Source organism: Vanacampus margaritifer, chromosome 17 (genome assembly GCF_051991255.1).
Source record: "Vanacampus margaritifer isolate UIUO_Vmar chromosome 17, RoL_Vmar_1.0, whole genome shotgun sequence".
NCBI classification, from domain to species: domain Eukaryota; kingdom Metazoa; phylum Chordata; class Actinopteri; order Syngnathiformes; family Syngnathidae; genus Vanacampus; species Vanacampus margaritifer.
In genome coordinates, this window is record NC_135448.1 from 16562406 (window position 1) to 16588333 (window position 25928).

General features: G+C 39.7%; 1 protein-coding gene across 2 annotated transcripts in view; it reads left to right on the plus strand.

Moving 5' to 3' along the window:
• The window catches only part of sox4a (SRY-box transcription factor 4a), a 122109-nt gene that overhangs the window by 35092 nt on the left and 61089 nt on the right, over positions 1-25928 (plus strand). Inside the window, exon 4 of one of the 2 annotated variants that reach the window (XR_013288830.1) lies at positions 25268-25384. The exons of the other annotated variant lie outside the window; for it this stretch is intronic. The gene's annotated coding sequence lies outside the window, so the exon portion shown is untranslated. Of the gene's footprint in view, positions 1-25267; positions 25385-25928 lie in introns of those variants that run through there. 2 annotated transcript variants of the gene reach the window in all.

Genomic DNA, 25928 nt, shown 5'->3' on the forward strand with positions numbered 1-25928 from the left:
AGAACAGCCCGCTTCTGCTGCCTGAGTGGCTGCCTCGGGAGTCATGTGGCTATAGAATGTGTCCTTGCTTCAACTCCAAGCAACTAAGTCACCTCGGATGAATCCACTGCAGAACCATGAGAGACGCAAATGTGCTTTCAAGTGCGAGACACTGTCAATTCTTCCTCCTTTATCCAATTGTTCTTCCCTTTGCTTAGTTTATAGTTTTTTTTTTTTTTTAAACTGACGCTGTCTGGAGAGCATCACAAGGCAATCCAATAAAAATAGCAAAAGTGCGCCCGTGTTTTGCCTCCCCATGTGCACCATTAAATCCATCTTGTTCAGCCACACCAAGTCAGCATGCATGCATCTTGTTTTATTTCCATTCGCTCTGGACTGATGTAAACTCAACTGTCCCCGTTTTCCCCTTCCCTCCCTCCCACCTTCCCGTCTTCCGCTTCACAACACTCCTCCCCTCCTCATCCCCTGCCTCCCTTCTTTCTTGGCCACCGCCCCTCCCTCCAACATCAGAGTTGACTTTGGGTAAGGTGCCCGAACAACGGGGTAACGCGAGGTGAGATTATAAGAGACGAGCAAATGGGGGGGGGGGGGGGGCAGAAAATCAGGTGGAAAAAAGGGCAAATGGGGTCAGACAGTGAAAATGAACCATATGGGAGAAAGGAGGAGAAGAAAAACAGGGAGCCTCGGCAATAGTTTCCACTGCCGAAGCAAAGTCTGTATCCACTCAGAGATGCTCCCATGAGGATGAGCACATTTTTTTTATTTTCTGTCTGCCTCTGAATGTTTAGTACTGATAAAGTGTTTGTGTCCAAAACAACACCAGTGAGATAAAGCTGCAGCTCGAATCATCAGCCAACTCTCTGTTGCTCCGTTTTATATTCCTCATTTCATACTTGATAGGGATTAAGTGTCTGTTGAAACCGTGCTGCCCTTTCCTTATCACAGCAACGCATTAACTCCATTTTTTGCGCGTTTGCGTCTCAGCGTGTCGTATTTACGAGCGTACGCCGCTTTTGCGCCGGTGTTTTGAAGTCGTTATGAGTCAGAGATACTCGGTCAAGGTGACTCTGCACACTCAGCACATTTCCAACACGTGCGTTACGGGGTTTATATTGCATTATGTATGTTTTCCCAGCGTGAGCAATACGTCTTTTGTGTAGCTTCTCTATTATGCATGTTGTCCATTATGCATACATTTTTCTTGTGTCTCCAAGTTATATTTACATTTGTACATGTGTATTTTAAGTAGTCCTTTCTCATTTTCTGCTACATAGCTACAACCCCCCCCTTCACAAAGTTTCCTAATGACCTGTTTCAATAATGTAAATCATACCAACACTTTCTCCGGTTGAAAGTCTGCTGCACAGAAAAAAGTGTTGAACCTGGGAATGAAATCGCACATACGTAAGTGAGGACGTTCTCTATATAATCTTTATAATTGGCACCTTTTGTGCAAAGAACGAACCCCCGTTCGACATTCTTTGTCCGCTTGCTAGATAACAGAAACACTGGAACCAAAGAGTGATTTTGATGACTTTTTGACCATTTGGAAACAATAGCATCATCGCTGTCATTAGTTGGAAGGTGTCCATTTTGTTCCAAGCTAAATAACCAAAGATTACGAATGTATTTTCTATTCATTTTGAGACATTTCCAAAAGTAATTACAGGCCCGAGTGTGAGCAGTGGACCGTGTCTATTTTCTGGTTAATACTAATGTTTGAACCGTTATCTGCGAAGTTCCTATATTTCTGTACGTGTTGGGAAACGAGTCGCTCACTGATGTGTTTGGGTTGTATATCGTCATTGTGAACACGTGCAGTTAATATTTAGATAGTGTTGAGGCTCTTCTGCCTAGATTTAGTCATAACTGTTTTAATTGACTTATTTCCTCAGTAGAAATTTATCTGTGGATGTGTCTTTGTAAGCGCTGTCACAATTTCTGCTCATGTCATCATGTTTAAAGGACCTCGTCTGTTTCCACATCGATGGGCCAGTGTCTGGGGTTGAACTTAATGCGTATTGGATGATATGCTGTAAAAGTGTAAAAAGTCTTATCTACTTCCGGCTGTCGTCATGTGTATTGAACTCAGGGCTGGGGGGCTGTTTTCTGAGGTCTTTTCAAGATAGTATAAGAATGCTGCGAGTCCGCTGAAAAAGACACACTTGTGAGGAGCAGCTGTACTTTTGTAAACCCGCTCGTGTCCAGAATTTTCTGAAAAATAAATCCTTCGAAGGACCTGTTCACCGATCTCCAGTCCAGAAAATCAACATTCTCTCAACCCGAACAACAACGAACACGCGGAAGACAAAGGTAGTCTTCTAACAATAGCTAGAGAGCTGAAGTTTTCTACGCCCATTTTTCTCCAAAGATTAGAACTCCGAATGGTTCGATGCTAGGGGCTGTACTATGTTTCACTTACTGGCTGCAGCACATTAACGGTGCTCCCGTTAAGATATTTATGGGCAGTTTTGAATTTATATTTAGCATCCCGTTAGAACATATTTTACAGCCATCTGGTGTCACTGTTAAAGTACAGAGACCTACGAAGTTGCCTGTCTAGGTCTCGTCGCTGCGGGTTTCGCATTCTGGGTTAGACCCCGATTTGAACTCCCCGTGTTCCACATTAGGAACATAATCGTGGCCCAAAAAAAATAAATGATGTAGAATGGGTTTTGAGAAAATGAAAACATCAAAGAAAAAAATGAGAAAATGCTCACACAGGGCGAGGCGCTGGCGTCAACTCCCCACCGCTACCTTTTCACACACAGAAAACCTATTAGTCCTTTGACCAGCCAACTGCAGAGTAGATCAGAACAGATTAGTCTGGAAAAAGATGAGAGCAACTAGGACAGGGAAGGCGACGTTTGGCTCATGATGACTCCAAATTCCAATTGTAGGTAACTGACATGCAATCTGACAGTGAGTAGGTGGCTGAGTGAAAGCGGTTTCCTCGCAGTCTGTCATGGATTATTGGATTAACTGTTAGGTTTAGGCATGATGTGCATGTGAGTTGAATGTGCTCAGTTTTACTTACTTGATATATTGCTTCATAGACTTTTGCGCGCAATAGGCCTAAGGACTCAAAACATTTTTTTTGCTCAAGATGAATGTTTTGGTGTCAAGATTAGTCAAAGGTTTTGGGGGGTTGAAAGTATACTTGAGGACATCAATAAATCAACGCAATCCTTAATAGATCCCTGAAACAACCATAACCACATTAAAAGTAGTCGGGTTGCATTAAACTACTGTACAGGATTAAGGGAACGCTGCCAATTGAGGATCCTTTACAAAACCTGACACTGATTTAGTGCATCGTGGCAACGTCTGTTTCCCATTTTCAGCCACGACTTTCACTTTTCCAACAATGAGTTGTAATTTCAAAACCACAATCTGGTACTTTTTTTGGACCAAATCCTCACTAACTTTCTCACTACATTTGCCAAAAATAATAGTCATAACTTTAACATCCATCTTGGTGTCTGATGAAATTTATATGAACTTGATTGAAGCATAAAAGATTCTATTTCGTCCTTTTCACTTTGAGTTTCCGTGCACTCGTGAGCGTGCAGGTTAACACTGTCGACTTGAGCCTCCTGAGTAGCAATTAACAGTTGCCAGCATGGCTAACAATCACATTAACCAGAGCCCAATGAGAGCCCTCGCACCTCTTAAGTGTCTCTCCAGCCATGTAACAAGCTCCCTTCATTAGCCAGCAGCCACATAACGCCGCGCTAATTATACGAGTGCAGCGGTGAAGGCCGCTTATAACTTACTTTGTCCAACACGGGGGTCACAAACATGGTGCCGCAACTACACCATCTGGAGCCCCTAAGGACCACAAATGGGGGCCATGGGCCTGTTCTTAACTCTTTCACTGCCAGACGTTTTCAGAAACGGGTTGTCCCCACTGCCAGCCGATTTAAGCATTTTGAGTGATCTTTCAAGGTCCACAGAAAATGTTGTGTTTGGACTATGGAAACACACATATTACCAAATGAAAGATTGGACTCTCAGCTTTCATCAGAAAAAAAAAGTTTGTTTCTACCGTATTCCGTTTTTCAGTAATCAACAATAGAAAATGGTTAGTTTCACCTCTGTTTTGCAAAAAAACGTCTTTTAACGTCTTTGGCACTCCTCCATAGGATTTTACGTTATTTAACGTTTTTGGCAGTCAAAGAGTTAAATTTGGAAACTACGTTTTTCACCAATCAGGAACAAAGTGGTGTCTTGAGATATGAGTTTAATTCATAAAAAAAAAGTGTGTATCTCAAATCACATTTTACCAGTGAAATAAATGGAAATGCCATTAATCCGTTCCAGTCTTCCCCCAAAGACAAGAACATTTGTTTTTATGATGGTTTTGAGGTGATGGTATAATCAGTAATCAACAATAGAAAATGGTTACTTTAAAAATAGTCATTAGGCACAACAGACAGACTGGAAACTTTCACCAGACATGCAGAAGGGTTTCCTCTACCCGTTTCAAAAAAAAAAAAAAAAAAAATCATTGGATGACGTCTTTTGACGTCATTGGCAGTGATCCGTAGGTTTTTACTTGACGTCTTTAAACGTCAGTGGCAGTGAAAGAGGAGTTAACATAGCTTGCTAGTGATGGGACATTGTGATTTCCTTGGAATGGATTTTTGTATTGGTCGTTTTTGGATTAGTGTTAATTTTGTATATTATGCTAAAAAAATATCTTCGTCGGCTCACATTTCTCACTGGACGAGACAAAACTAAAGCCCTCATTAACAAGCAATAACTGTGAATAAATGGATATGTTTTTTTCCGTGGACTAATGAAGACAAGACGAAAATGTAGTAAGGATAATGGGATAGACAAGAGGTGGATTAATGTGACGAGTTAAAAGTAAAGCATTAATGGCCATGCTTTGCACGAAGGTCGGGAGAAAGAGAAGACGTGATATATGGACACATTTTTGCTGCACTCAAATGGAGGGAAAAAATGGTTTAGCTTGATTTTTAGTCGAAAGGAAGGAATTGTGGGCACATGGTAGCTGGAAAAAAAAACATATCACAGTTTGTTGTACCGGTAATTTAACAAAAAGGTTTCAAATTAAACCAAAAGCTATAATGTTCCACAAACTAATGCTAGCTAACTTAGTAGCTCGTAGCATGGAGCGATAGTAGCCACTTGTTAATATATTTGTATGTGAAGCGGAAATTGTGCTAACTGAGATACGGTTTACTGCAACTACGGTTTCAATCTGATAGCAAGTTTAGTAAAACTAAACCAAAGTATGAGCTAATCTAGTTAGTTGCAAGCGGACTATAGATAACGATTCACCTGGGCAGCTACACATGGAGGCAAACATTCTAAACTAAAACAAACAAATGATCCATCTAGATAAAATAAAAATAATACACCACACATAATTCATGAAATGTAAAAGAGTAAATAGTTGACTACAAAAAAACAGAATGACATTGACTAAATGTGCTAAAAACTCAACAAGCTGGATTGAAACTGGACAAAACTGAGACTGCATTTAAAAATGGCTGATAAAATTAACACCAGGATTCCTGCAGTGAAACATGTTGGCGGCAGATTAAGGCCATTTTTATTCAGGTGGAATCAGGACCTTAGACAATGTGGGAGGAATTATGAAAATAGCAGTCAGTGTTTGCACAAAACTTTCAGGCTTCTTGCTAGAAAGAAGAAAAAAAATCAAGATTTTATTTCAGTTATTTTTTTCTTGAAAATGTTAACAAAGACTCTCTTCTTTTTTTCTTTTTTTTCTTATCACACAAGCCTGGCATTTAAGCAGGGGTGTGTTGACTTGTTATATAGACAGTGTAGCATCCACGATTTGAGAGCTGTTATTTTAAAGTCAAAAGTACCAACGCAAATTCTTTTATTAGTCACGCCTGCGGCATCGGCGCGTAAACAATGGACGCCATAAACGACGTCAAACACTGCAAGCCGCACAATATGATCTAAAAGCGATGCAGACAGTCCTTTGACTAAAATCTGACAGAAAATCTGAATAAATTAACATATTTTATCAACAAAAGTCCTGTCCATGATTGTCGAGGAATGCATCTTTTCTTGTCATTAGACAAGCGGCCATATCTTCTTCTCTTCCTACTTTTTTTTTTTTTTTTTTTAACTGCATGTACAGATTATAGACTGCTGTCTGAGGCCTCGTGAGGACACAATTTTGAATTTCAATAAGGTCATTGAGTCCTGCAAAAAGGAAAGGACATCAGCGGGACATGACGACACTGCATTGCGCTTGACTCGTTGGCTAGCTTGACATTTCTCCATCCTTTTCCCTTTTTGCTCTTTACACCATCTTTTAATCTGGATCCTCAGTGGAAGAGATCCATAGCATTGTGTAAATACAGGATGCTTTCTTTGCACGATAATCTGATAAAATGCTAATCAGATTCCTGCTAATACTATTAAACGGTTCAGAGGGGAATAGCTGTGATTGCTGTATCAGGTATGTGTGTCGACTCATTGGCCTGTGGATTAGTCCATATTATTTTCTATTTAAATCAAACCCAATTTAGTATTGGATCTCAATTTTTTATTTTTTTTTTTGGGACCAGCAAAGACTGTAAAGTTGGCAGCATTTGTGCTAAATTGTTCACAGTGTCAAGCCATGTTGTCTGGTCGTCTTTTTCACCATCCAAAGCTACGATTTAGGAATATTGCATTTTTCCTTAATGGTATGGAAAAAATGACGATTTTCTATACTTCTAATTTCGCATTTTTGGCTCCTGATCGTAAAACGGCCACAAGAGGGCGCCGTCACAGAATTCCGATACCTCGTATCGGTTCTCACCCATCCCTACTTTCTAAAAATTCCTTACCATTGACTCATTCACTTCCAGCCATTTTCACTGAAGCAACCCCCTTCGCTCCCGGCTGTCTTACTGGACTTTGACTGATTTTGCAGGTCCCACAGAATATTATGGGTTTTTTTTGTTTTTGTTTTTTTTATCTTTCCCAGGAGAGCTCAGTATTGTTCATTCGATTTGACATCATCATTGCTCTCCTTTTTTTTAAAAAACAAATAAATTAAAAAAAAATAATAAATGTTTTTATTTTTTATTTTATTTTATTATTATTTTTTTTTAATATATATATATATACCTATACATATATATATATATTTTTTTTTGTATGTGGGTGAGTATGTGTGTGTGTGTGTGCGTGTGTGTGCATGCGAGCGTGTGTGTATTCATCAGTTCACCTAAAGCCCATTAAAAAAAATCCCATACTAATAATATAATATAATAATAAATTGCCAAATGCAGAAACATTATGTAAATCATGGAACCTACCAAAAGAAAGATTAAGGTCTCTTCTTTTCATCAGGAAAAAAAAGTCTATTTCTATCTGTTTCTGTTTTGCAACAATTAGCATTAGAATATAGCTAAGTTTCATCATTAGTCACAAATCTGTTTAAAACACTGGTGAAAAGAACTTTTTTGCAACATGGCCCTGGTTGATCTGTTATACTCTGCTGGCCGTTTTTTGTAACCACCTCTAATGTCAGAAGCTGCATCAAAACCTACTGTATGCTCTAGCATGAAAAAAACATATAAATACGTTTTTGGGACCCGTTTGTATATGTTTTTGGGAGCAAGTGAGTTAATGAACAATATGCTGAAGCAGTTGGTTACCGCTGTTTTCCAAGACTTCAGATTTCAAATTCCATTTGTTATCAAAAGATACTGTACATAATCACAAACCAAGTCCAATTCCAATCTGCTGTATATGTAATAATGATGAGGTGATTGCATTATATGCTCTTCCCAGTCCTAACGATCCTCCGAGGGAAACCACAATCCCGTAGCGGGACCGGTCGAAAATGAGTTTGACATCCCCTGCTCTCCATGTACATTATCATTACCGGCCTACGCCAACCGCCGCGCATGTCCCGTTCCACAAACGTCCCGTCTGCAACATATTAAAAAAACTCCATCTTCAGTCCCTTTCACTTGGATGTGTGCGTCACCGAGTCCACGCACACATGTTTTTTATTTGCGTGTGTATAATGTGAAAAGACAGCTCAATCTGCTCCCTCTAATCGCGGGGATACCGCGGCCCGGGAAAAAAAAAAAGAAAAAAGACACATCCTATTTCCTGTGACATGGCTGTAACTTCCTGTTGGCGAGTTTTCACGGATGCCGACACTGCCGTCATCGTCAGCCCCCCCCCACACCACCCTCCCTCCCGGTGTCTTGATTAGCTGATGTAAGTGTGTGAGTTTTTGAGAAAGCGTCGGTTCATTGGGTTGCCGGTAGCTTCGCTCTCGCCTCTGAGCTGAAAACTTGATTATAATGACAAGACTCGGATTGTATCACTGAAGGGGGTGGGGGGGGGGGTGTTTGAGAGGTGTGCACTTTTGTGTGTGTAGGTGCGACTGTGAGTGAGAAAGTGTGAGATTTGGAATTCTACAGTAGCTTAAGGATGTCTGCCGAGTGGTTCTTAGAAATGATTCAAAGACAAAAACTGACTAAAAATGTATTAACCCTGGAGAACCCAAGAACCCTTTTCTTCTTTGGAAAATTATGAATTATACATTAAATGACTGCTATAAATTCACTGAACACCAAAATATATGTTTTTTCAATTTTAACCCTTTATTCCCTAATTTAGGATTAGGGCGAAATTTGACCCTTTTTGGGATTTAGGGGTATCATTTCGAAAAAACAACAAAAACTGTCAGTAAACTATTTCGAATTTAAGAAAATAATCAATCAAAATACACAGCTTCATTGAACAATATAATTTTTTTTGTTTTATTTGTTGCATTTTAGAACTGGATTTTGAATGTATAAACACACTTTGGCCAATGGAAACAAGAACACAGGGACAAAATCACTTCTGGGAAAAAAAAAAAAAACTGGTCTTTGTTATTTGAGCAGCAGAATTTATAGGGGCCAAATTTGACCCCGTGGGTTCTCCAGGGTTAAAATAAAAATGTGTGTACTCTTTATGATCTATTTCTAGAGAAAATCCCCCTCTGGGATTTCGAATGCCTTGGTGAAACCATTTTGAGTTATCTCCCTCTGTGCCCCCCCCCCCCCTTTGCCACCTCCCTAGCCCCCCCACACACACACTTAAAGCACATCTCCACCTTGTTATCACCCCGCAAAGCCAAAAAGCTGTGTTACCATGGTGATAGCTTCCCCCCTTGGAAAGCGAAAATGTGTGACTTGGAGGTGCCACCGTCATTTCCATAGCCGCCTGAGCTCGACGCCATCATTCACAACTCCAAGAGCCGCGCTTGCGTCCCGGCGTCATTATCGCAGCATGCCCTTTACAACGGCACGTTTTAATTCATTCATTCAAGAGGCCGGGCAGTAAATCCGCGCACTTAATAAGCGGTTCGGCATTAATGAAGACTATCAAAGCGCCGTCCAGTGACTATTTTTACCCGACAAATATCAGCGCCGTTGAAAAAGCCTCATTTGCATCCGCGGCGCCGTCCGGAGGTGTGACAGCTTTGTTTTATACATTAAATTAGACAAAATGTCACATGAAAGTAGTAACGGGACAGAACACGATGCAAATAAGAGCAGTCAAGGATGGAAGGGTTGTAAATGAATGTCCTTGTTGCCGGCAGTAAAATGCAGAATGGCAGCCATGCAGAAATCACGACAGGGACGGTTAACGAGGGAAATGATAAACGGCGTGTAAAACGATGACGCAAAGATCTAGTAGTGTCAAAGAGGGATTGCGACTGGAGCATATCTGGACTATTTTACAACATGACTGAGCAAGCTAAACAATAACTTTTTTTCATCACAAGAGCTAAGCAATAATATACATCATTTTTGTGGCGGGCTACTTTATAGTTACGGGTTCCCTCATTGGGCCGTTATGACGGTGTAACCGTCTCGTTGTATTACGACATGCGCAACAGATTGATGGCTAGCTAGTTTTGAAATCAAAGTCCAAAGAGGGGTATAACAAAAACCGTTGAGATACCTATCGGATCATCTTTTATTGGAGATATGTCTCTTAGAAGCAAATGGAACATTTACAGTACTGACAAATTCATTCAAATGTATGTTACCATGACGACAAAAAAAAAAGTGATCGCACCGTAATCTATCAAATTGAGCCGTACCATATCAATTCGAATCGTAATCCCACTGAGTCGAACCACATCTAATTGTTTCACTTTCAATTCGAATCGGCCTTGAATTGTTTTGCACCGTACATATCGAAAACCGTATTAAATCGTCTTTTGTGGAGTTATGCATACCCTAAAAATCAAGCATAATAGTTTGCCGAATTATTTTTCAAGTTACTGTTTAAAGGATAAAATGAAATACCCCTTTTTATTTGCAATATATAATTAAAAAAAACAGATAATTAACATTTATAATTAAGGAACATATTGTACAATTAAATACAAAAAAAAAAAGGATAAAATGAAATAAAAACCTTATAATATCGACGTTATTATTTATTACAAATGACAATTTAAAATTGTGATACCGATTTTAGCAAAGGTCATTGAATTACACATGATTTGCTTTCGCGGGCCACATTTAATGATGTTTATAAATTATTGCACCCTACATATCGCAAACCGTATTAAATCGTCTTTTGTGGAGAGATGCATACCCTAAAAATCAAGCATAATAGTTTGCCGAATTATTTTTCAAGTTACTGTAAACAGGATAAAATGAAATACCCCTTTTTATTTGCAATATATAATTAAAAAAAAAACAGATAATTAACATTTATAATTAAGGAACATATTGTACAATTAAATACAAAAAAAAAGGATAAAATGAAATAAAAATCTTATAATATCGACGTTATTATTTATTACAAATGACAATTTAAAATTGTGATACCGATTTTAGCAAAGGTCATTGAATTACACATGATTTGCTTTCGCGGGCCACATTTAATGATGTTTAGAAATTATTGCGAAAAGAACACACGAGGCATCCTATTTAATATTAGCAATAAATAAGTGGCAATCGTGGATTTGTATAACTTTCGTTGATCAGTATGCCAAAGCACTAGACACTTTAAAGCATCACAATTACTGCAATGAATCTGATTTTATTGGTGCGGTACGGTGGATTAGTTGTTAGGTCTTCCTCAGTTTCTGGGTTCCAATCCTAGTTGGGCTCACTAACTCGATCCTGCGTTCCAAAAACACGCATGATGAGTTAATTGAAGACTCCATTGGTGTGATCGTGAGTGTGAATGTTTATTTGTCTCTATGCCCTGTGATTGGTTGGCAACCGGTCCACGCAGTTAACCCAACATCTCGCCTGAAGTCATCTTAGTTCTAATCAGATGCTCGCACTTCACGTTTTCTCTAAAAGAGCTGATTTTTTTTTTTTTTTTCCTATCTTCCCTTTCCAGACTCTGAATTTCCTGCTGGTTTAAATGGTGGCTTACAAACACCATCTGCCCACACCCTAGTCGACTCTGTATACATGAATAGTGAACGTCAATTAGCTCGTCTCAAGTGTTCTCGCATCGGAAATCGCGCGGCCACTCCCAGGAAGTGTGTGTGCAGGTGGGGAAAAGAGGGCTTAATTAAAGCTGCTCTAAATGTGTATGGATCTGCAGTTTTTTTCCTTTTTTTTTTTTTTTGGGGTGCAAATTTGTTCCTGGGGAACACATGGCACCCCTGACGTCAGATAATTAAGACAAGCTGGCCTCTCAGTAGTACTTTTAAACATATTTGATCCCAAATCAATACTCCGAGACAAAATGTGAAACACCACAAGGAGATGCTGAAGTGCCAGTTGGCTAACTCACTTGTTGACTTTAAAACGTATGTATAATCATGTTAAAGTGTGTAAAAAGCCATCTTTGAGATGAATATTCAGCGTAATGGATCCACTTTCTCTCTCTCGCTCTCAAAGTAGCGATATGGAGATAATAACCAAAGAGAAGCCCTTAAATGCTGCTGAGGGTGTATTTGAAAAACTTTTCTATCATATCTGGTGCTTACTTGGCAGTAAAGGGTCGAAATGCCCCGAGGCTAAATGGTTACAATCCATACTATAAGTTACTTAAAACATCCACGGGCCTTATCGCTTGAGTCCATATGTCTTAATGTGTGCATGTGTGTTTACTACACCTACATGTTCCAACCTGAGACATCCATAGAGGAAGTCATGCCAGGGATTAGAGAATAGTATTCCCAAATCCCAGACACGGATGGCTCGGTCCACCAATCACGCGGCAAGCAGCGCTAGCCTCCCGGTGAGCGATGCTGGGGAATCCTGGAACAATACCAGTCGATGCTCTGCCTCCAGGGGGAAAGGGATGTTGGTGCGCAGTTATTTAGCTCCCCGCTCCGGCATTCGCGCACAAGAAAGAAAACGGTCGATTTTTGGAGGGAAAATACATTTCATAGAGGATTGCGTTTGAGAAAGCGGTGTTTACAGTCGACTTCTACCGCTGTCACATCAATTTAACTTGGACGCCCACACGCACCACAAGCATGATGCATACTTGGGAAAGACGACTTCAATGTATGTTAAAGAATGCTCTCTTGGAATAGGTTTGACCAAAATATGTATTTGGTGGAGATTTAAATCCACTGTATGTATAAATCACATAAGTCACAAGTTGTCTTAAACCTTGGAGTTTCAAGCAAGTCCCGAGTTACTGTTGCAAAAGTCAAGTCGAGGCACACTGAATTTTGAGTTTGAATTTTGAATCTTGCTCAGTCACAAGTACCCGCACATTAGCCACTTTGCATTCACTGTGTTAGCAACAAGCTAACGCAGGTAGCTCCCTCACAATGACATCATTATTGTCTACTATGTTGTCGTTATCTCCATTAAACGGAAACCTGGCAGGAATCTTAGTAACTGTGGGATTAGCTAACAATTAGCTAAACTGTGAGCTAACAATTAGCTAAACTGTGAGCTAACAATTAGCTAAACTGTGAGCTAACAATTAGCTAAACTGTGAGCTAACAATTAGCTAAACTGTGGCGTTAACAGAGCTTACTTGTCATTGTGGGTTTTATTGTGCTGGGTGAAGTTAACGGCATAGTTGTGTCTCTTGTCAACAATTTTTTAAAACCTAATTAATTAATGTTTGACCAGTTATTTGTTAGCTAAACTGTGACGTTAACAGAGCTTTCTTGTTCACAATATTATCAACAAGATAATCCTTGTATCCAAATGTTAACACTTTGCCGAGGGCGGTGTTATGTAAAGAAGAGAAAATTGTGACATCACAAAAACAGACACATTTTTGGAAGTAGGCAACAAACAAAATTCTGTATTTACTTTGTGATTCCACACTTGATGGTTGGGCAGAGATCCAACAACTTGTATACAAGCTATTAAAAAAAAAAAAAAGTTCAAATATGGCAATTTTACATAATGGTTTGATGATACATTCTTTACATTTACATTTGCTCACATCAAATTTAATCAGTATCAATAGGCCTACAATATTGCCTTTATACTGTGTACAGTTCGAGCATCGAGTGTGCGTAGCGCCTCCAGTAATGAATTTTTCTTTTTCTTCAGTGTAGCGCCTGACTTGCACTACTTCCTGTTTGTTTCCTCCTTTCTTTTTTTCTGCCTGGATGATGGAAAACCGTGCATATAAGCTAAACCCCCCCCCCCCCCCCTTTGGACTCCACTAGCATCACAAACACAAGTCCATTGGAGAAATGATGGGCTTGTTGGATGAGCCACAGAGACCGATGCTATCCCAATAACAATATACTTCTCCAGCCTGTCGATACTTGCCAATACCTGAGGAAAAAAAAAAGAGGGGAGAATAAACCTGGAAACAAGTGAGCCTGCGGTGGTACAGTAATGAGGTCACAACCTCATACATATTGAACATAGCTTCTTCTCCAGCAGCTGTATTTGCTTTAATTCTTACAGTATATCCTTGACCCTGTCTGTTTGCCCCAATGCTTGTCTGTGGCTCCTCTGGGTTAAAATGAAGTTGAACTATTCTTTTTTTTGTGTATGTGTGTGTGTGTGTGTGTGGTTGTTGTTTCGGGGGGGCCAAGTGTAGGAGGCAAAGCCGGGATGCTGTTTTATGAGAATCATTGATCGCGAGGGACATTGATGAGCTGAGGCGAGGCGGCGTTGTGAATGAAGCAGGATATAGTGGCGACCCAGGGGGAATCACAACATACTCGGGTCTGATCTCCTGCAAAGCTGTTTGGAACCCAATGCTGTCCGTCCTGATAAATGTACTCCATCGCTCTCTCCTCCTCTGCCTCCCTTGCACTCGTCCGCTCTCTCTTTCACCCGGTTTTCTGGGCCTGATGAATGCAAAGAGAATCAATAAATCTATTCCCCTGCTGGATACCTGATAAAATTTACAAGGACAAGCTTAATAAATTACTAATGGGGTGGCCAATTAGTTTGTGTGCTTGTCTGTGGTGAGTGTATGTGTGTGTGCGTGCCCGGGTTTTGATTTTTAAAGTCCTGCCTGGTCATTTGTATGTGTGCATGTGTCCTCGCCCCTTTGCCATTTCCTCACCGTTTCCATGAGAAGCGGCAAAACAACCACAATACTCATATTTGCCCTTTCCACTGCATGCTTGGGGCGACATGCCTCTCTACTATATTGGCAAAACCTAGTCCAACAGGTCCTTAGTTTTTGGTGGAATTCCGTTCTAACAGCGGCGATGGAACTCAAATGTGTACGCTAGCCGTAACACGGCGTAGTCCGTCACTTGTGCAGTAGTAAAGTTGTGATTAGTGTAAATATTAGTCACACTTCTACGCTGTAAATTTATAATATTAAATTAACTCCCCGCCATTTTCACTGAAGCAACCCCCTTCACTTCCGGCTGTTTTACTGGATTTTGACTGATTTTGCAAGGCCCACAAAATATTGTGTGTGTTTGCTATAAAATCATGCAACCAACCAAAAGAAAGATTAGAGTCTCTTTTTTAATCAGGAAAAAAAGTATATTCCTATCTGTTTCCGTTTTGCAGCAATTAGCACTAAAATATAGCTAAGTTTCATAATTATTCACAAAGCTGTGAAAAAAAAGAAAAGAGTTTTTTTGCAACATGACCCTGGTTGAGCTCTTATACTCTGCTGCCACCTGCTGGCCATTTTTTGTAATAACTACCATTGCTTAAAGCGACCTAGCATAAAAAAAAACATTTAAAAAACCCTATAATTAAGTTTTTGGGACCATGGCAATATTTTAAAATAGAACGTTTTTATACGTTTTTGGGTGCAAATGAGTTAATGTCTTCTTGTACCTTGTGGAGATGTATTACCTGACGACGTATTACTTACGTGAGGCATGGGTCTACTGCTACAGGTGATTGCCTAATATGTGTCAACAGGCACACAAATAAATCACAGTCATCAAAATTGATTTGGCACATGGAGCAAAAAACCCCGAAACAAATTACGGTGTAGACTGAGACATAAATGAGAAAAGCGTCCTTTTTGCTCAGCGAGATCGATTTGCATAGCAGTTAAAGGAAATGCCGTGCTTTCTAAAGATGGAACCTCGTGACAGAAAACAGCAGGGGCCCTCAAATCGAACCTTGTGGAACACCATATGACAGGGGGACAAATCGGGACTCAGAGCAACCAAGGCTAACACAAAAAAAGTTCCGTCAGTCAAATAGGAGCTAAACCACTCTAGAGCGCTGCCACCAATGCCCACCTGGTGCCCCAAACGAGCCAACAGAATACTGAGGCAAATGAGCCTCATTGATAAACAACGACCTGTTCTACTGACGACGAATAGCTAGAAGTGACCAACAAATATATTGTAATATAAGTTTACTTGGTTTCTGTCTCGGACATTGCTTTGTTTTCAATTCACATGTTTCAGGATTAACCTTGTTTTGTATTACCGGTGACTTTCTTTTACCTTTTTGAAGTCGTCATAGGTTAACTAGCTTCAACTATGAAGGTTTGTCTTTATGAACGATGTGACCTTACTTTCAATGTTGAAATTGATTACACCCCCGTGATGACATTGGCAAAACGTCCTTTAATGTTTTTGTAAGTGGCAGCTACAGACGCTCATCCTGCATTTTCTCCATTGCCCCTCGTGACATGTATTCATCTTTTAAAGAACCTTTTACTCAAAAGCAACTCTGCGTCCCTTCCACAGACAAGACTGTAATTATTCTACATTTGCATGATAAGTGTGTCTGCCTGTGTACTTATTTATGTATGCATGTATGTACTGTATGAGTGCTTAAATGCACATTAGCCCCAGTCTGGCATGAGCGTTCATCTTTTATCTCTGTAAAAGACCGCTTTTTTTAAAAAAAAAAAAAAAAATTATTTATTTTTTTTTTTTTAAATGCAGTCTGGTTCGGCGTCTCTCTGCTCTCCATGCGAGTGTTTATCATTAGCCACTGTCAGGCAGAGAGCTTTGAAGTGGAGTCAGGGATTCGCCCACGATGTGGAATGCTTATGACACTTTGGTGCTGTTTGTGTTTTTCTGCTTACATTTTCGGCGCTTTCCCGTCAGCATCAACCCTGCAATTTCTTTCTCCTCTCATATGGGATATTTGGGTGAACGGCACTTAAAAGCGCCCCTCGTCAGTTAACTTTGGATGCGCATCAGTACGCACGTCGTTCGCGATAATAAACAAGAAGTTGTGTTTTTTTTTTTTTTTCTTTTAATTTCATATCGCTCAGGAGGTTGGGCATGTTTTCCTCAGACTCGGAACGCTGTTAACCGCCGCCCATGCTTCACTGAGTCTGCTGATAGAAAGATGCAAAGATAGCATGCGGGTAAAAAAAAAAAAAAGCCAAACAGGGTAAACGAGTGTGGCGAATGTATACACGAGGCATCGCCTTGTGATACGCCCTGCATGTACAGTATCTATGCGATGCGCCCCGCAAGGTTAACGCGCCGTTAAGCATGCAGGAAAGCAAGCAGACAGTGAAACCATTTCGGGTTGCGTCCGACCTCCCAAGGCCTCATTAGTTATGGAATAATTGTGCGTGCGCTGAAGGGGAAACCGCATGCATAGTGAACGGGCGCACAGCGGCCCCGAGTCAACACTTGATTGGCCTGGGAGCTCGTCTCGCTGGGCATTCAGGTGCACCGTGTAACAGTGCGTCGTTTATCTTATCAATTATGGATCGCGTTTATCAAGCCTCCGCATAGCTTTGGCTATGGAGGACCAAAACTGCCAAAATTAAAAATAAATAAATGACTAAAAGTGAAAATAAAAATGGATATAGAAAATCTAATTACTCTCTCTCTCTCTCTCTCTCTCTCGATATAGATATATATCTCTCTCTCTATATATATATATATATATATATATATATATCTCTATCTATATCTATATCTATATCTATATAGATATATATATATATATCTATATCTATCTAACAACATGGCGCTGGTTGAGCTCTTATACTCTGCTGCCACCTGCTGGACGTTTTTTTATAATAACTATCATTGCTTAAAGCGACCTAGCATAAAAAAACATTTAAAAAGCCCTATATATATATATATATATATATATATATATATATATATATATATATATATATATATATATATATATATATATGTGTGTGTGTGTGTATAAAATTAAAAAAAGAATGAAATCTCAATCAATAAAAATGCTCTGCTTTCACATTTATTTATTTCATGCTGCAGATGCTCTGTCAGCTCGAAATGATATAAATATATGTGAGAGCGTTTTTGTTGATTGATTTATGTTTAATTCTATTCATATGTTTGTGTGTTTTTGTATTTATTTTGACATTAATTTTTTTTAATCTTGTTTTTTTTATACAAATCTGTTTAAAACACTGGGGAAAATAGTTTTTTTTTTTTTACAACATGGCGCTGGTTGAGCTCTTATACTCTGCTGCCACCTGCTGGACGTTTTTTTTTTATAATAACTATCATTGCTTAAAGCGACCTAGCATAAAAAAACATTTAAAAAGCCCTATATATATATATATATGTGTGTGTGTATAAAATTAAAAAAAGAATGAAATCTCAATCAATAAAAATGCTCTGCTTTCACATTTATTTATTTCATGCTGCAGATGCTCTGTCAGCTCGAAATGATATAAATATATGTGAGAGCGTTTTTATTGATTGATTTATGTTTAATTCTATTCATATGTTTTGTGTTTTTGTATTTATTTTGACATTAATTTTTTTTAATCTTGTTTTTTTTATACAAATCTGTTTAAAACACTGGGGAAAATAGTTTTTTTTTTTTACAACATGGCGCTGGTTGAGCTCTTATACTCTGCTGCCACCTGCTGGACGTTTTTTTTTATAATAACTATCATTGCTTAAAGCGACCTAGCATAAAAAAAACATTTAAAAAGCCCTATACATATATATATATATATATATATATATATATATATAATTTTTGAATCTCGTTTGGTCCTCCATATTGGAACACAGCTGGCAAAAAGTTACTCAGCCAGATGTGAGACTGCTCCTGGCTTGGTGCGCCAGTAAAACACTGGATGCGAGTGCGATCCTGTTCCTGAGGTTTTTATTGCCGTTGATTCCCGATCAGAACTCCGTCTATTTCTGGAAGGAGATGATTCGTCTCATGTGCGGGAAAAGTGCGGCGTCGTTAAACCAAAGAAAAGTGATGTTAATGGATGAAGTCTTTGCTTAGTAATTTGAGTTTATTATCAACAATGGAAGGGTGTTATTATCCACAGTTTGATCTTGAAGCACTTTTGTTTAACCACTTTGGTCCTGTTGGCTTTCCATATGATACAAGTAATTGCGTAATTCCAGTAGATGTAACGGGGGCCGGTATTTGTGGTATGTTTCTCTTGATCCCACATTTTCTCCATTTAGCGTTCTTGGGAAGGGACTATATAAATACAAATTATTGTTAAGTGCAAACAGTAAAGCAGGAAGTTACAGAAAAACATTCCTTGTTTCCACCAAGAAGTACGGTTCGGTTCAGTTTTTGGTATGCAAAGGGGGCAGTTGGGTGTCAAATTTCAAGAGAGGCCATCAGTTTCTGAAGCACATTCACCAAACACTTCTTTATTGAAAAATGTTTCTTTTTCTTTTTAATTCAAAACATAGGTATAGGTTTTACTGGTGAACAAAATAAATTGGATTTCCCATCTCCATGCAACTTAAGGAAGTAATTTTGCTAGATAGCTAGTTTTTTTTTGTTGACAATATGTTCTGTGCAGCCCCACTATTCTAGATATGGTATTCTGGTTATTATTGCGTCAGTGGAATATGACTTAAGCAGCAAAATCCAGCCTATTTTTATCCATCTCTTGGGGCGGCCATTTTGCCACTTGCTGTTGACAGAAGATGACATCAGTGTTGCTCTGGTCTCGGGTAACAACCAATCACAGCGCAGCTTCAGAAAAGGGTCAGCTGCGATTGTCGTTGCCTGAGCCCCTGAGCAACATTGATATCATCTTCAGTCGACAGCAAGTGGCAAAATGACCCCCCCCCCCCCCCCACCCCTGAGATGGATAAAAATAGCTGGATTTTGCTTCATAACTCATATTCCACAAATGTAATATTAAAACCCCTGGGCGTTATTTGACCATTTTTTGGCTTTTTGTTGGTTCTGACCAAGCCATTTCAAAATAAAATAACGCCCAGGGGTTAATCAGAATGTCATGTTTAGACTAGTGAGGTCACACACAGCATATTATTGTCAAGAAATGTTTAAGGTTGACTTTCATTTTAACATGGAAAAGCGGAGGCCCTAGATTAGAACCCTGTGGTACACCATACATTCCATTATATGTGCGAATTCATATTGCACACATTCGTGCGACCGCTTTCTTTTTTTCGCTCGACATAGTAACGATGAAGGGATTACAATAATAAAGTGTCCTTTGTCTCATGCATGCGCTGTCAGTTGTTTCTGTGTTTGATCGTTTTATTTCGTCCAATGTTTTAATGCATAGGTCTAAAAGCAAACACATCTATATTTTCATACTAAAGATGAGTTTAAAGGAGACAATTGACAGCTGGTCAGTAATGATAACTTCATTCATGCATATACACTTTCAGAATCAAAATATTTCCCCTCTCAAAAAAAAAAAAAACAAACCCGACACCTGACAAATCAATCCCGACTTGTCCGTACCACTTGCCCGTATGCTCCCTCTTTCACCCCCCCCCCCTTCTCTCTCTCTCTCCCCCAATGTTACGCAAGTCAGCGCATCGTTGAAGTTGTCGGCACTCATTGGCAGGAATGACATGACGGTGAGCAAAAGTGAAAGAGCAGATGGGTCCGATATTACATCAGATCAATAGTGATAGTAAGATCCCCACTGTCTGAATGTGCCAGCGGCCCGCACCACCACCATCAAAGCTATTACGGCTGACAGCCATGATAACCATCCTAATAACAGGAAGCGCAGATTAATAAAGCATACTCTAAATGATTACCTCCGCCATTAATCCATCTGATAGCTATTTAAAGCCACATGCATTAACTATTTGGACATGAGATTTCATGTGTTTAATAGCCAGCGTGAACTCACTGGAAGTGCGTTCGAGCTACCTATAGTTTGATTAATGTCACTCGCAAGAATAGGAAGAACCGATTCAGCCGCAACATTGGGAGAGTTTGCTGGAGAAATGAAATATTTGCTCTCAAATCTGTACAATCCCCTCAACAGCTGATTTTACATGAAGCCCCCGCATGCTCATTAGTCTCTGTTTTGACCAGATTGTGCCGCGTCCACCGGATTTCATTTGGGAAATCAATCTCTATACGGCACACGGCCTCCTCGTGGCGGGGCTGGAGGCGGTGCCTGTTCGAGTGACAGACCTGATTCAGACTTAATAAATAATAGACTGATACCGGAGGTATCACCTGATGAATATTGCATTTTCATTCCTGCTGCTTGCCCGGCCCGCCTGTCTCCTCGCGCTTTTCATTTATATGATCCAGTAAAAAATATCCACCGATCCAACTTAAAACAGTTCGACGGCATGACTGTGTTTTATGACTTGGCTACAAACACAGCTAAAAAAAAACAAAAAACAAAGCATAATGCCAAGATAAAGGTGAGCCGCTTGTGTAAAGGTAGAGAAGACAATGCAACAGTACTCACTGGCATATATTCTTTATCATCTGCAAAAAACAAATGCTACAGCATATTTAGTCACTTACAGTAATTGCGAATCTCTTCTTTGTTTGTGTTTGTATGAATGTAGTATACTGCCCCCAATGGCCAAGTTGAGAAGGAACTGTAGTCAGTTAATCACAATGATTTTTGTGTTTTTATAAAGTACAATAATATCAGAGGTGAGCATTCCGTAAATATTGACGGAAGGTCACATAATACTTTTTACTTTTACTTGAGTAGATATGTGAAGAAGAAACGCTACTCTTACTCCGCTATATTGGGCTGCACTAGAGTCGTTGCCCGCTGCGCCATTCATACATCATATTTACCGTATTTTTACGGTCATAAGGCGCTTAAAATTCCTCAATTTTCTCAATAATCGCTTAATGAGTTGCAACTTTTTTTTGTGCGCCGAGTTCCATTGTTGTGCGACTTCGGTTAAGTGCTCCGCTTGACTGACTGTGTGGGAGGCATTTCCGAGGCACAGCTGCCGTAAAGCCGAAACGCCGTAGGTTGCGTATGACGTAACTCGAGGACTCCCTGTAAAGGAAATGTAGTCCTGGTTGAGGACTGGCAGGCATGACGAGAACCCGAAGGATGGCGTCTTGGTGTTTTCGTTTTAAGAAACTGCCACCAATGCTGATTAGACTGGCTGTTTGCTTGCTTAAATTTTTTTTATTTCATAATTTGAAAATGCCCAAATTTGCACATCATTTTGCTTTTGTCTCTCTGATTACCTTGTTTTTAAAAAATAAATCACACTTTGTTCAATCAGTTACTCAGTACTTGAGTATTCTTTTCAGCCAATACTTTATTACTTGTACTTGAGTATTCTTTTCAGCCAATACTTTATTACTTGTACTTGAGAGAGTTTTTTTTTCCTGACTACTTTTTACTTTTACTCGAGTAATATTATTTTGAAGTAAAACTACTCTTACTTGAGTACAATTTTTGGCTACTCTACTGTTCCTTTTGAATAGGGCATTGCAACATCTGCCTTCAAACAAGGCAGCCCATGAATTGGGACACAGCTATAGTGTCTCGTAACGGTAGCATTAGCGGCTATTCGGACCCGGTCCAATTATTTTTTTTAAGTAAGCGATGCGGGCTCGCCAGGCAAATGACACAAACCTGAAAAGGATCCAAACGACTTTGAAGCTTGTCATTTTACCTGAAAAAAAAAATAGAACATATTTCTGCTTTTAACTTTTTTCGTTGAACCTTTCATCTGTGGCACGGGAACTGAGAACGTTCCGCACGGTGCAAGGTATTCGCCGCCTGCTGGGAAGTGTGGCGTGGGAGGGAGGTAAAAAAAAGTCCGAATAAATTAACACCTTCAACAGATTATTACAGAGGAAGGTGTTTTTTGCGAGAGTGGCACTGCATTTAAACCAACATGTGCAGACTTGCACTCTCATATCACTCTCTGTCTTAACTGTGAACTTTACAAGCCTCGCTTCTCTCCATGGATATTTTTTTTAATTTTATGGATGGATGTTTTATCTTGTTTTGTTATAGTGTGGATATGCCAGCATGTGTCAACAGTGGCGCTAATCTGCATGCTTGAGAGGTATAGGCCGAAGAAGGAAAGTAAGGCTCTTAATCATCCAATCAGGAGGAAGATTATCGGGCTGGTTGGAGGAGAGGTGGAGCTTTTTTTTTTTTTTTTTTTTCATTCCTCTCTCTGGTTAGCAACACAGCAGCCAATCACAAATCCAGACATGGACCAAAACAACTTTAGTCACCAATGACCCTGACTGGGTTTGTTTGTGAGTGGGTGTGGAAAGATGGAGGAGAATATGGTGATTAGGGGAAAGGGGGAGGGGGGAGGGGGGTGCCCAATCAGAGTTTCTAACAAAATAAGCAGAAGGCTTATTTTAATTTGACATGGTGAGCAATTTTGGAGCGTGCGCCTCTCCGTGTGTACTTTGCAAGTATTCTGGCGGACATGCACATGCACTCTTTAGTGGAGTGTGCATCTTTTGTGTGCGAGGGAGTTTGAGTGACAGCTCTGACCTTTTCAATATGCCTGTTAAACCTGAGCTCTTGTCCCAGCGCAGACGTGCTTGTGTCAACTCCAGCATTACTACATGAAGGTCAAACTCTGTCTCCAGCGCGCACACACACACACACACACACACACACGCACACACGTGTCATGTTGTTTCCCTCTCCTGTAAAAAAGAATGCGCTCTCTGCCCCCACTAGCATGTCCAGGCAATTACCACATCATACTGATGTATCTTCTCCGCTTTCCTATCGGGCAATAATTATGGATTTAGTCAGCTCAGTTTTTGTTGTTGTTGTTGTTGTTGTTGTTGTTGCCGTGGTCACCGTGCACTCTGCCATTTGTAGCTGGTAGCCTCACCTGACTGGTGTTATTTTACTTTGATTTTTTTATTATTATTATTATTTTTTAATTATCACGATTATTATGATTGACATTGGAATCATCATTAATAAAATGATTTGATTTCGAAACGTTCTATTCATTGAACTATTAAAACTGAATGACTCAAAGCGATCATCACGGCCTCATGAAAAATATTCTTGAACACTTTTCGGCAAGTACAAAAAGAACTCGTAAACATTTGTATTCTTCGTTCTTTCTATCATATTTGTTTTTATGTTATTTTCACACGTCGTGGGACTTACCGGGCTGACCTGCGACCTCAGGGATTGTATATCGTGCCACCTAAATATAGAACAAAACAAAAAGAACGATGTATTTTAGCGCAAAGTGTTTGTAAAACAAAATATTCTTATTCTATCTGTATTTTAAAAAAAAAAGTATTAAAGCACAATTACTGGGAAAAAAAATATATAGCACAAGGACATGCTGTTGAATTATTTTATAGTTTTGTTACATTGAAAGCGTCTTTATTTCGTGTTGATTTTTTGTTGTTGTTCAGGGGCAGATATAACAAGTTTTGACTTTTTTCTGTTCCCTTTCGTTTCTTTTATTTATTTATAAAGAGTGAAGCTTAACTCATTCACTGCCATTGACGGCTATAGATGTAAAAAATTTAACTATTTCTATTAGTTTCACATTTTTTCCACTTGTTAACAAGAGTATGAAAACCTAGAATTTTTTTTTATTGTACGTTTAGAACAAATATAAATTTTTTGATTAATCGTGAGTTAACTAGTGTAGTCATGTGATTAATTACAATAAAAAATAATAATTGCCTGTTGCTCCTAATTAAAAAAGAAAAGAAAAGATTATTAAAAATTGGGGGCATCAGACGATATATATTTTTTAAAAATTTAATTAATTGCATGACTTCAATAGTTAACTCACGATTAATCACAAATTTTTATATCTGTTTTAAATGTACAATAAAAAAAATCTAGGTTTTTATAATCTTGTTAATAAAAGTGGAAAAAAATATAAACTAATCTAAATAGTATTAATATTGAATTCTGGACGTCAATGGCAGTGAATGAGTTAAAGAACAGGACAGCACAATCACTTACACGCTTGCTATGCTAGCAAAATGGTGCATTCAGGATACTTTCACAAGGTCGGGAATTTGTAAAGGCACCGCACCATTCTGTATATTAGTCGTTTTACTCCTATTGTAACAACAAATATGGTTCTGCAGAACACAAAATTCCAGATTTGTAAACTTTATAAGCTTTACAAATAGTTTTTTTAAAAGAAACAACAACAAAAAAAACGTCTAAAAATAACATTAGTAATAGAAGAAACACCCTTAAAGAAGAAAAAGTGCTATATATCATCAGCGGTAATATAAAATATAAGTGGCTGTGCTGCTCTCTGAACCTGTCTCGGTGTTCACTGATGGCTAAATTATGAAATGTGTCCACAAACGGCGTGCGCGCGCCTCTGTGAACGTGCCTGTGAATGCACACGTGCCCATCAAGCTCTTTAAAGCCAGGCCGGCGCACGAGTGTGTGTGTGTGCGCGCGTGAATATGCTGGTGATTACGCGCACTTGTTTACATCCATTTCTGCCAATAGGCGCCCGTGCCGCTTTGTATGTGCGTGCGTGAACCTCTCCCCCGGTGTACTCATCGCGCCGGGGAGAAGCTTACAGTCCATTTGTCTGGGAAGCACACTGACCATTAGCCGGCCGCCATACATAATGTATAGCGGTGACCTTTTTGCACGCTGCACCCTAAGGCCTATAAGCCATTGTTTGGTGTTGTATTGATTTTTTTTTTTTTTTTTTTAAACCCGCTTATAGATGGAGACGGTGATTTGAGGGGAGCAACTGAGTGCAGCTGTGTCTGCTGAAAGGAGAGGGGAGGGACGGAGCAATGGAGTGGAAAGAATTGAAAAGGCTCAGCGGGGGAGACGGCACATACCTTTAACCCCCCTAACCCCCCCCCCCCCGCCACCGCACCCCTTCGCCCCCCCTTTCAGCGCCGGTAACCGCTCGGAGGTTAGCTCTCTTATGAACGACAGGTCATGTTCAATGGTGTTGAATGTTGCGCGCCATATAAATGCCAGCCGTGCACAGCCCATTAGACAGAGTGGCGAGGCTGCATGATAAACAATCCTCAAGTCTCTGAAAGGCTTCTCAACATTCATCAGGCTGGAGGAGGCAGAAAAGGTGTCTGCGCCCCTTCCCTATAATCTTCCCCAACATTCTTTGCATCCCCTTCTTCTCCCACTGACAACTAAAGTGGAGATACGACGAGACAGAAAATAGCCTCGGAAAAAAAAAGTGCCCCGCGGCGACGTTAAGAAGCTGTTGGCAGGTGGGGGAGATTTTCGATTCACCGTCGCCAAGACGGATGTCGGACCCGTTGCGTGCTCTGACGTGGGACACGAGGTCACGGTAGTTTCTATTTTGTAAAAGGCAAAATGATGGTCACTTGCCCCTTTTTGGTGCCCGTCTGTAA